Source organism: Felis catus, chromosome C1, assembly GCF_018350175.1.
Source record: "Felis catus isolate Fca126 chromosome C1, F.catus_Fca126_mat1.0, whole genome shotgun sequence".
Taxonomy (NCBI): Eukaryota; Metazoa; Chordata; class Mammalia; order Carnivora; family Felidae; genus Felis; species Felis catus.
Genome location: NC_058375.1, coordinates 24,561,114 through 24,572,649, shown reverse-complemented (window position 1 = coordinate 24,572,649; position 11,536 = coordinate 24,561,114). Strand labels below are relative to the sequence as shown.

The 11,536-nt window shown below is 41.0% G+C and overlaps 1 pseudogene; it reads right to left on the bottom strand.

Annotated features, from left to right (window-relative positions):
• Positions 1–10,040: 10,040 nt before the first annotated feature.
• On the bottom strand, positions 10,041–11,041 carry LOC101082252 (annotated as a pseudogene).
• Positions 11,042–11,536: the final 495 nt, after the last annotated feature.

The window sequence follows — 11,536 nt, the reverse complement described above, 5'->3', positions numbered from 1 at the left end:
ATTCTTATCTTGCATCCAGTGTTGCTGTTAGGTAGTATGATACCAACTCACTCTTTATCTTCCCATAGAATTCTTTTTTTTTTAACTTTTTAAAAAGTTTATTCATTTCTAAGAGACAGAGAGTGAGTGGGGGAGGGGCAGAGAGAGGGAGACACAGAATTCAAAGCAGGCTCCAGACTCTGAGCTGTCAGCACAGAGCCTGATGCGTCATGATGATTAACCAACTGAGCCACCCAGGCACCCCTCTTCCCATAGAATTCTTCTTTGACAATTCCCTTACAATTTTCTCTTGTCTTTGATATTCTTGCATTTTACATTTGATAGTCTTATATTTTGTTAAAATGTGTCTGAGTGTAGATTTTTGTCTTAATGCTCCTGTTCGGCACTCTATGGGTCCTTTTAGTCTAAGACCTTTCATCCTTCTTTAATTCTGGGAAGGTTACCTTCACTATTCAAAAAATAATTTATTCCTCTCCATGTTTTTTCGCCTGCCTTCTGGAACCCCTAATTTTTCAGATGTTGGCATTTTTATTCCTGTTCTCCATGTCTCTTGACTTCTTTTTATATTCCTTATCTTTTTGTCCTTTCTTGCTATCTTATGGAAAGTTCCTCAATATGATCTTGAAATTTACTAATTTTTCTTCAGTCACATCTATCCCTCTATTTATTCTATCTTTTGTGTTCTTTCTATTTTCAATTCTCATATTTCTTCTTGGTTCTTTTTTATGATTTCTCATTACCTCATATGTTAATATAATCTGTTCTCTAAGTATTTTTATCATCCTTATTTTAAATTTTTTATTTTATTCCAATAGTTCTTAGATTATATATATATATATATATATATATATATATGTGCTTGTGTGTGTGTGTGTGAAAGAGAGAGAGAGAGAGAGACAGAGAGACAGAGAGACAGAGAGATTCAGTTTATTGTTTCTCTCATACTGGTTGTATATTGGCTCATGAATTCATGTCCCCTGAAAGTATTGGCTATTGTGTTGGCTGATGAAGTGCTTCTCAAACTGTGTTGAAGAACCAGATTGTTTTTGTTTGTAGCGTCTTTATTATATGAAACTTCTTACATTTTTTCACTTACTTTCACTTTCTGTACTTATTACAGACTGGGGACATCAGTCTGTGAACCACACATTGACCAGTATTGTCCTAATGCACAGTGGAAATGGGTATTGGTTCAGAGTGATATATTGTATTAGCCTTTCCAACTACTCCCTTCTTTTATTCTGAGAGGATTATATGTCACCACCCATTGCTGTGTGATGTTCACTGCCTCTCCGGAGACAGAGTGCAGTTCCCGGACCCATTGTCTAGTTTGGTTTTGTGACTTGCCTGGGCCAACGGAGTATGAACAGTGACAGCATGCCAGTTCTGAGCAGGAGCATTAGGGCACATCATATGTTTCCACCAGTGCTCTTGTTCTTCTTCTCTGCCACATAAATATGTGACCCAGGGGCACCTGGGTGTCTCAGTCAGTTGGGCGTCCGACTCTTGGTTTCAGCTCAAGTCATGATCTCACAGTTTGTGGGTTCAAGCCCCGCATCAGGCTCTGCACTAGCAGCACAAATCCTACTTGGAATTCTCTCTCTCCCTCTCTCTCTCTCTGCTCCTCCCCTGCTCACATGCTCTCTCTCTCTCTTTCTCTAAATAAATAAATAAACATTTTAAAAAATAATGTGAGCCAAATAGGGGCTGCTTTTATAGCCCAACCTGGGTCCCAGAGTGAGGTACTTTGAACCATGGAAGCTGACCTATAATCACCAACTTGTAAAGACAGCAAAAAATATATGTTGGTGGTTGTAAACCAAGGGTTTGCAAACTACAGCCCATGGGCCAAATCCAATCTACTGTCTGTTTCTGTAAGGTCCATAAGCTAAGAATTTTTTTCATTTTTGAAAAGTTGAAAGGTACTATATGGCCCATAAGTCATATATTAATGAGACTTACACCAAAGGAACCAAGAACACACAATGGAGAAAGGGCCATCTCTTCAATAAATGGTATTGGGAAAACTAGACAGCAAAAGATTGAAACTGGACCATTATCTTCTATCATACACAAAAATTAACTCAAAATGAATTAAAGACTTCAATGTAAGACCTAAAACCATAACACTCCTAGATGAAACTGTAGGCTGTAAGCTCCTTGACATGGGACTTGGCAATGACTTTTTGGATTTGACCCCAAAGCCAAGGTGTCAAAAGCAAAAATAAACAACTGGGACAACATCAAACTAAAAAACTTCTGCACAGCAAAGAAAATGCTCAACAAAATAAAGACAACCTACTGAATGGGAGAAAATATTTGCAAATCATATATCTGATAAAGAATTAATATCCAAAATATATAATGAATTCATACAACTCAATAGCAAAACCAAAAACCAAAAATCAAAACCAGTCTGACAAAACCAAACCAATGGGCAGAGGATCTGAATAGAAATTTTTCCTAAAAAGGCACATGGGTGGCCAATGAGTACATGAAAAGGTGCTGAACATCCGTCACCACCAGAGAAATGCAAATCAAAACCACAATGAGACATCACCTCACTCCTGTTAGAATGACTGTTACCAGAAAGATAAGAAAACAGGTGTTGCTGAGGATGTGGAGACCAGGGAAAGTTTGTGCACGGCTGGTAGGAACGTAAACTGGTACAGGCACTGTGGAAAACAGTATGGATGTTCCTCAAAAAAACTAAAAATAGAACTACCATATGATCCAGCAATTCTGCTTTAGGATATTTATCCAAGGAAAACGAAAACACTAACTTGAGGAGACATATGCACCTCACGTTCATTATAGCATTGTTTACAATAGCCAAGGCATGGAAGCAACCTAAGTGTGTCCATGCACGGATGAATGGATAAAGAAAATGTGATGTGATACACACACACACACACACACACACACACACACACACACACACACACTGGAATATTATTCAGCCATCAAAAAGAAGGAAGTTTTGCCATTTGCAACAATCTGGATGGGCGTTGAGGACATAATGCTAAGTGAAATAAGAGAAAGACAAATACCATATGACCTCACCTATATGTGGAATCTAACAAAACAAAACAAACTCAAAGATACAGAAAACAGATCGGTGGTTGCCAGAGGTGGGAGGTGGGGTGGGGGGCAAAATGGGTGAAAGGGGTCAAAGGTTACGAACTTCAAGTTATGAAATAAGTCATGGGACTGTAGTGAACATGTGGTGACTGTTGTTAATCATACTGTGTATTTGAAAGTTGCTAAAAGCATAAACCTTAAAAGTTCTCAGCATGAGGAAAAAACATGTGTAACAGTGTGGTGATGGGTATTAACCAGACTTACTGAGGTGATCATTTTGCAATATACACAAATATCAAATCATTATGTTATCCACCTGAAACTAATATAATGTTATATGTGAAGTATATCTCAATAAAACATGATCAAAAGAAGGATGAGATTTGGGACATAAAAACCATATGAAGTTCAAATTTTAGATTCATAAAGTTTCATCAGAACGTAGACACTTACTTGTTTGCATATTGTCTACTGCTGCTTCCTTGCTCTAAGGGCATAACTGAGTCGCTGCAACAGACACCATATGTCCCACAAAGCCCCAAATATTTACTATCTGGCCCTTCACAGAAGAAGTTTGCCAGCCTCTGTTGGAAGCCACAGCGATTTTGAGGTCGGTTGTTACTGGAGCAAAAATGACTAATGTAGTCGAAATGAGTTTAAGGAGAGGGAAGGGAGTAGCTTCAGAGAAGGGAGTGCCAGGCACCACCAAACTGCTCTGGATCCTTCCCATTTGCTGTCACTGTGGACCGGCAGCCCTTCTGAGCTTTTACCTTTCAACTCCTTAGCACAAGCAGCATTGGGGTAAGGTATCCTCTTAGCTTGTAATTCCTTATCCTTGAGTATTTGGAGGAGAGGCTGGCAGAGAGAATGCTCACGTGCTGTAGTCGGTTCACCCCCATCTTTAATCCCCCAGCAGGACTTGGCAGCGCCCCCATATTAGTCTTTCAGTACTGGCAGCCTGGGTTTTTGCTCTCCGCACTGCAGCCTGAACCTGTTGGAAATATTTTTATTTCTTTGGGCACTACTCAAAGTTGTCAATCCTTTGGATTACTTGGTAGGTGGATCAGAGCAGTTGGAGAAGGTAGAGGGGAACATATGCATTCTGCTATGTTTTCCTAAATGAAAGAGAAAGAGTTGGGGTAAGAGCCAGGAATTTTGTGTACCCCACAGCCTATTTTATCTATGCTATAGACAGTAAGGAGCAAGCATTACCAATGTTCCATTTCTGGATGCAGCAACTATAAATTACGGATGCTTTGTTACACCCTTGAACTAGGGGAGGGGTGTTGCAGCAAAAACCTGGCTCAGGTATGGAATTGTTGTGAATATGAATATTATCTGTGGTGGGTGTCTTCATGAAAACTAGGTTGAAAATCTCTGGCCTGGAACTCTAAATGCAAACTACTTAAAGTGGCTCACGATGTCTTTCATGTTCCTTACCATTCTCTCCTGCCTCCTGTTCCCCAGCTTCAGGAAGCTACCAGTATGTAATGTGCTTCCTCTTGCCTCTGGACATGCTTTCTCCCCTCCATCTGGAGTATGCTACTCTGTACCTTCATTTGCCTGGAAAAGTATTTTCCTTCAAGATTCAGTTCAGACATCATCCATCCTGTGAAGCCTTATGATATATCCCATGAGGTAGGTCTTCCTTCCTCTCTGCTTCTGCATGGCCCTAACAAGCATGTCCATCATTGTTCTTACGTAATGTTTTCATAGCTTTTCCTTTGTCCATTTCTTTCGACTACTGAAAGAAGGTACTGTATCTTATCTTACTATGATCATCTTCATGTGTGTGGCCTGATATCAGCTGGTATCAATCAATGTCTCGTCAGGAGACAGCACACCATGAATTTAAGCATGGAAACTTTAGTATAGAGAATTCTATTTTTTTGAGAGAGAGTGAGAGAGTGGAGGAGAGAGGCAGAGGGAGAGAGAGAATCACAAGCAGGCTCCATGCCTGGTGTGGAGCCTGACACAGGGCTTGATCTCACAACTGTGAGATCATGACCTGAGCCGAAATCAAGAGTCAGACGCTTAACTGACTGAGCCAACCAGGCACCCCACTATAAAGAATTAATTTAATTGGGGAAAGGTATATATATATTTACACACAAAAAATTTTTTTTATTTACTTATATAAAGAGATTTATTATAAGGAATTGGCTTACATGATTATGAAGGTTGTCAAGTCCAAATCTGCACTGCAGGTCAGAAGGTTCAAGACCCTGGGGCTCCTGGGTGGCTCGGTCAGTTAAGCAACTTACTCTTGATTTTAACTCAGTTCATAATCTTGCAGTTCGTGGGTTCGAGCCCCATGTTGGACTCTGTGCTGATGGTGCAGAGCCTGCTTTGGATTCTCTCTCTCTCCTCCCCCCCCCCACCTCTCTCAAAAATAAATAAGCCTAAAAAAAAGAAGAAGGAGGAGGAGCAAGAGGAGGTTTGAGACCTAGAAGAGCCAATGTTCCATTTCCAGTTCAAAGGCAGTCTGCTGGTAAAGTCCCTGTTACTCAGAAAGGCCAGTCTTTTTGTTCTTCAACTGATTGGATAAGCCCCACCTACATTATAGAGGGTAATCTGCTTTACCCAAAGTTCACCAATTTAAATGTTACTCTCATCAAAAACTACCCTCTAAGTTGATTCAACACATAAAATGAACTATCACAGGTGATTATCTACTAAAAGGGTAAAAGAGAACTTCAAAGAAAACAGGAATAACTAGTGGCAAAACAACAGACAAACAAAAAACAAGAGTGCTAGCAAGGAACAAAATTACAAGACCCTCCCATCTCTCCTGCCAAGAAGGAGATTTAGATGACTGATGATTTCTCTGCAGCTCACTGGATGATAAAGTTCACTGAGGTGCCACAGGCCTGAACTGGAGGGTCAGAGACCACCCACCTACAGGCCAGTATAACTTGCTGTAATGTGAGCACCACTCCCCTGGTTTAGGATCAAGAACAAAGATAAACCAGAGCCAGAGCCCCTGCCTCTGCTATTGCAGTGTCTCTCCAGTGCCCTCTATTAACAAGGACTAACATTGTTCCAGCTGACAAAGAAGACATGCTTACAGGGTCCTTCTCTTTTCACCAAAAAAGGGCAAAGAAGGGTAGATTTAGACAATAATGTGATAAATTGCTACACTTAAGGAACAAATGCGTATTTTCTTTTTTAATTTTTTTTAACGTTTATTCATTTTTGAGAGAGAGAGACAGAGCATGAGCGGGGGAGGGACCGAGGGAGAGGGAGACAGAATTTGAAGCAGGCTCCAGTCTCTGAGCTGACAGCACAGAGCCCCACATGAGGCTTGAACCCACAACCATGAGATCATGACCTGAGCTGAAGTCAGACGCTTAACTGACTGAGTCACCCAGGAGCCCCCAAATGAATGTTTTAATCACCAAGAACTGTAACTAAGTAGGAGGATCATGTGTTGTCTGAGATAATCAAATGAGAAAAACTTATCAAAATTTAATAAGGAGGGGTGTGGGGCTTGTTACTGGAAGAAAAAGGGGAAATAGGCTGTAAGACTCCTGGTGACCAGGGAGATCAGAGACTAACAGAGAGCTAAGAGGACAAGATGGGCCGATTCCTGTGATGTTTTACTAACTCTTTAACAAATGTGATTATGTTACCCTTATCCCAGAAGTAGAAACCTGTACTTCATATGCTTACTATTCTAGTGACCATAAATCCATACCCATGCCACAATTCAGAACACATCATCACAATGAACTATTTTCCCAGTTTTGAATTTATTTCCCTAAGACTATTTACAAAGGAAATAAAAATTAAATCTCACTTTGTTTCATTTAATGTATTACTCCACCTAAAATAATATCTTATTTAAACATTGGTTCAGGTAATATTAAGCTAGCATTTCCCTTTTTTATGTTTATTTATTTATTTTGAGAGAGGGAGCATGAGTGAATGAGCAGGGAGGGGCAGAGAGAGACTGAGATTGGGGGGGGGGGGCTCGATCTCAGGAACCGTGAGATCATGACCTGAGCCGAAATCAAGAGTCGGTGGCTTAATTGGCTGAGCCACCCAGACGCCCCTAGGCTAACATTTCCATAATTCATTCTGTTTATCTCCCTACTATATTTGGCTACAAAATATTACACAAAGACTGTCACATTTTGATTTTGTTGTTTTTTTTAAATTACACAAGCAATTTGTGAATGCAGTCTTGTAAAAGATTTAAGCAATGCAGAAGTATACATGGCTAAAAGTGAAAGTCTTCGCTTACCAAGATCGGTTGGGCTGGATCCCAATTATGCATTTCCCCAGATGTGCTCAGTGGTCTTTTCTCTCACCGTTATTGAAGGCCCCTGAAACGATTGCCTGGTAGTAAGTACATTCCTCTAGTCTGCAAGGAGGAGGCCTGTCACGCTCCTAAGGCAGAGGAGAAATTGCCTTGGTGCTCTACTGGTTTATCCTGGAGGGCTTACCATGGGGACTACTCCTGGCCCCCCATGTTGCTCACAGGCATGACCCATTCTTGCCTTGGGCCTCAGAATCACCTTTGGGGCTTATCTGTTGCTGCTAAGACACAATATTCCATACAACCTACTCAACACCCATGCTTGCAGACTGGCTGGCCAGGCTGGTTCCAAAAATGTGGGGAGAGTTGATGCCTTTGGGGGTGAATGCTTTGTCTAGTGAAATACAGCAATGAGCACATAAATTCTTCTCCCTTCCTCCCCACCATGGACAGTTGAAAGATACAGTAGGTTTATACAGCATCTCTGATGACCTCTCTTGAGACCAAATAATCACTGGTGCTTGCTATAAAGCTGGGCCAGCTCAGTGATACATCTACATCTTTATTGTCTCCCTTCCCTGCCTTACTCTCTTTTGCCCCTCACTCCTGCTTCCCTAGAACTGCACTATCCCTGAAAGTGTTAGCACATAAGCTTTTGCCCTAGGCTTTGCTTTCTAGGGAACCAAGTTAAGATTCCAACCCTCTCATTCTACTTTCTTCCCCAAAGGTCACCATTGTTAATAGTTTAATATGTATCCTCTATTAATTTACTCACAGAAGTGAAGTTTTTGTTTTGCTTAGTTGTTTTACGTGCATATCATACTATACATTTCCTCTGAGGCTTGTTTTTTAACAATATGTTTTGGATATCTCTAATATTAGTATACACGTATTCAATCTCATTTTTTCCAAATGTTATAAACATTTTCAATCACACAACAAAGTTGGAAGAACTTTACAGTGAATGCCTGTGTACTCATGACCTAGACCCTAACATTAACGTTTTCTTAGACTTGCTTTATTTCATATCTGTCCATCCCTCACTTCCTTCACCCATTCATTTTCCTTTTTGATGGATCCAAAGTAAATTGCAGACATCAGTACACTTTCCCCTAAAAAAAGCATCATACATATAATTAATTAGCATTTAAAGTTTGCATACACATTTTCATTCAAGGTAAAATATATGTACAATGAGATGTACAAATCTTAAAGTCTACTTTTGCTGAGATTTTAAGATTTCATACATTTGTGTAATCAAACCCTCTGTGAAGACATAGAACATTATCATCACCCCAGCAAGTTCCCTCTTGCTCCCTTCCAGGTCAATTCCTGACCCTAATCTTCTATAGGCAGATAAGAAGAAATAAAATTTCTTCCAATTTTATTCCATAAAAGTTTAGTTTTACCTGTTGTAAAGTTTCATATAAGTGGAATTATAAAACATGTGTTCTTTTGTGTAAGGGTTGTTTCATTTGGCATAATATTTTTGAGATTCACCCATATTGTTACATGTAGTAGTGATTCCTTTCTATCATTGAATGATATTCCACTGCATGAATATAGAAGAGTTTATATATTTGTTCTCCTGTTGATGGGCCCTTGATCTGTCTCCAGGTTGTGGCTATTATGAATATGCACATTTTTGTATATCTTTTTATGTACATAACTTTTTTTTTATCTCAGGTTTTTTTTTTTTTTTTTATGTTTATTCTTGAGACAAAGAGAGTGAGCAGGGGAGGAGCAGAGAGAGAGGGAGACACAGAATCCAAAGCAGGCTCCAGGCTCTGAGCTGTCAGCACAGAGCCCGACACAGGGCTTGAACCCATGACCCGTGAGATCCTGACCTGAGCTGAAGTCGGATGCTTAACTGACGGAGCCACCCAGGTGCCCCTGCACATAACTTTTTTGATGTTTGAAATTCAAATAACTTTTATTTAAATTGAAAACAATTCTTTTTAAAAAAATATTTATTCTGAGAGGGGCCCCTGGGTGGCTCAGTTGGTTAAGCGACCAACTTCGGCTCAGGTCATGATCTCGCAATTTGTGAGTTTGAGCCCCGCATCGGGCTCTGTGCTGACAGCTCAGAGCCTGGAGCCTACTTCAGATTCTGTGTTTCCCCCTCTCTCTACCCCTCCCCTGCTCATGCTCTGTGTCTCTCTGTCTCTCAATAATAAACGCTAAAAAAATTTTTTTACAAATATTTATTCTGAGAGAGAGGAGAGGGAGAGCAGACACACATGCGAGTGGGGGAGAGGCAGATAGAGAGAATCCTAAGTAGGCTCTGTGCTGTCTGCACAGAGCCCCACACAGGGCTGGATCATGACCTGAGATCATGACCTGAGCTGAAATCAAGAGTTGGATACTTAACCGACTGAGCCACCCAGGTGACCCTAAATTGGAAAAAAAATTCTTAAAACTGCATTTAGAGTCAAAACCCTTTTGCTATGAAAATCATGAGTATTTCTAGGTAAGACAGAAATATCTCTAGGTTAACGAGATCAGATTTGACTTTGGACTTTGGACTGTTCTTTAAACAGATTATAAGGAGTGGAGGAAAAATAGGGTATTTACAGAAAATATCTACATAGGTGCTCAGCAGTACAAATTTGGTGACAGAAGAGACTTAAGTACATGTTGGCATCTAAGAAGCATTTTGCAAAGTGCTTAATTTCATTTTCTTAGATTTTAAGAATGCCTAAGATCCTTCTCCATCCTTGATCTTGGGAGCCAAATAGTACTTTAAATGTCCCATATCAGCAATTTTACATTCTACACCAAGGGATACATCTGCAGACATACTGGGTGTCACTGTAGGAGAGAGTGGAATGGCTTTGTAAAGAAGTTCAGGTACCAGTGCAAAAAGAAGTTAGCCAAACTAGCTCATTCGTCTCTATGGTAACAGCTTCCTCCTCTTTATCGACATTACTTGTGTGTGAAAACTTAGTATTTCTACTTCCTAGTACTCCATCTTTTGCACAGGAAATTACGACAGCATCTCCAATATGACTGAGATCTCCCTATATATGTGCACATTCACCAGAAGGCATATTTACTACACAGCTATACTCCTGTTCTAGAATTCCAAGTTGTTCAACACCTAAAGCCATTACCTTCATTTCAGAATCTGAAACCTTTTCTTTTCTTTTTTAATTTTTTTAATGTCTGTTTATTTTTGAGAGAGAAAGAGAGAGACAGAGTGTGAGCCAGGGAGGGGCAGAGAGAGAGGGAGACACAGAATCCAAAGCAGGCTCCAAGCTCTGATTGTCAGCACAGAGCCTGACGCGGGGCTGGAACTCACCAACCATGAGATCACGACCCGAGCCGAAGTCAGACGCCCAACCAACTGAACCACCCAGGCACCCCTGAAACCTTTTCTTGATTTGGAGTTTCAAATACTAGTGCCAGGGTGTCCGCATGATCTTCAGCTCTTAGTGAAATGATGTCTTCGTTGCCGGCACATTTTAGTATTTTGGACATGCTGGTGAGGTTCATGTCCATGGTCAAATTGCGGTGGCAGCGACACATGTGGAAGCCCACAGGCAGGGTGAGCTGCATCAGGGAGACGTGGGAGGAATCTGTGCTCGGCAGGTTTACGCCGCTCCTGCTTCTGTCCCAGGGGGCCTCCTTGATGAGATCCTTAAGCACCCCCAGCACCTTCTGCAGGATGGAGCCCTGAACCAGGTGCTCCTGAAACATGGTGGCAGAGTCTCAAGGACACAGCTACAGGCGGAGGTAAGGGAGGAAGTCATAGCTGGCTTTGTCGTCACGGGATAGGAGCGAGCTGGCAGACACAGGAACGAAAGCCTGAGACCCAGGAAGATCACTGCACATAAATTCCTATTTCTCTTTGAGTAGATACCTAAGAACAGAATTGCTGGTTCATGGGGTAGGTGTATGTTTAGTTTCATAAGCAAATATCACACTATTTTCCAAAGTGGCTGTACCATTTTACACTTCCACAAACAACGTACAGAGTGCCCATTACTACCCATTCTTGTCAACACTTAGTATTGTCAGTTTTATTCCTGTTAGGCATTGTGGTGGGTGTGTAGTGGCATGTCATTGTGGTGATCCCATTGTTTTTTACTTTTTTAGTGTTTATTTTTGAGAGAAACAGAGAGTGAGCAGGGGAGGGGCAGAGAGAGAGAGGGAGACACAGAATCCGAAGCAGGCTCCAGGCTCGGAGCTGTC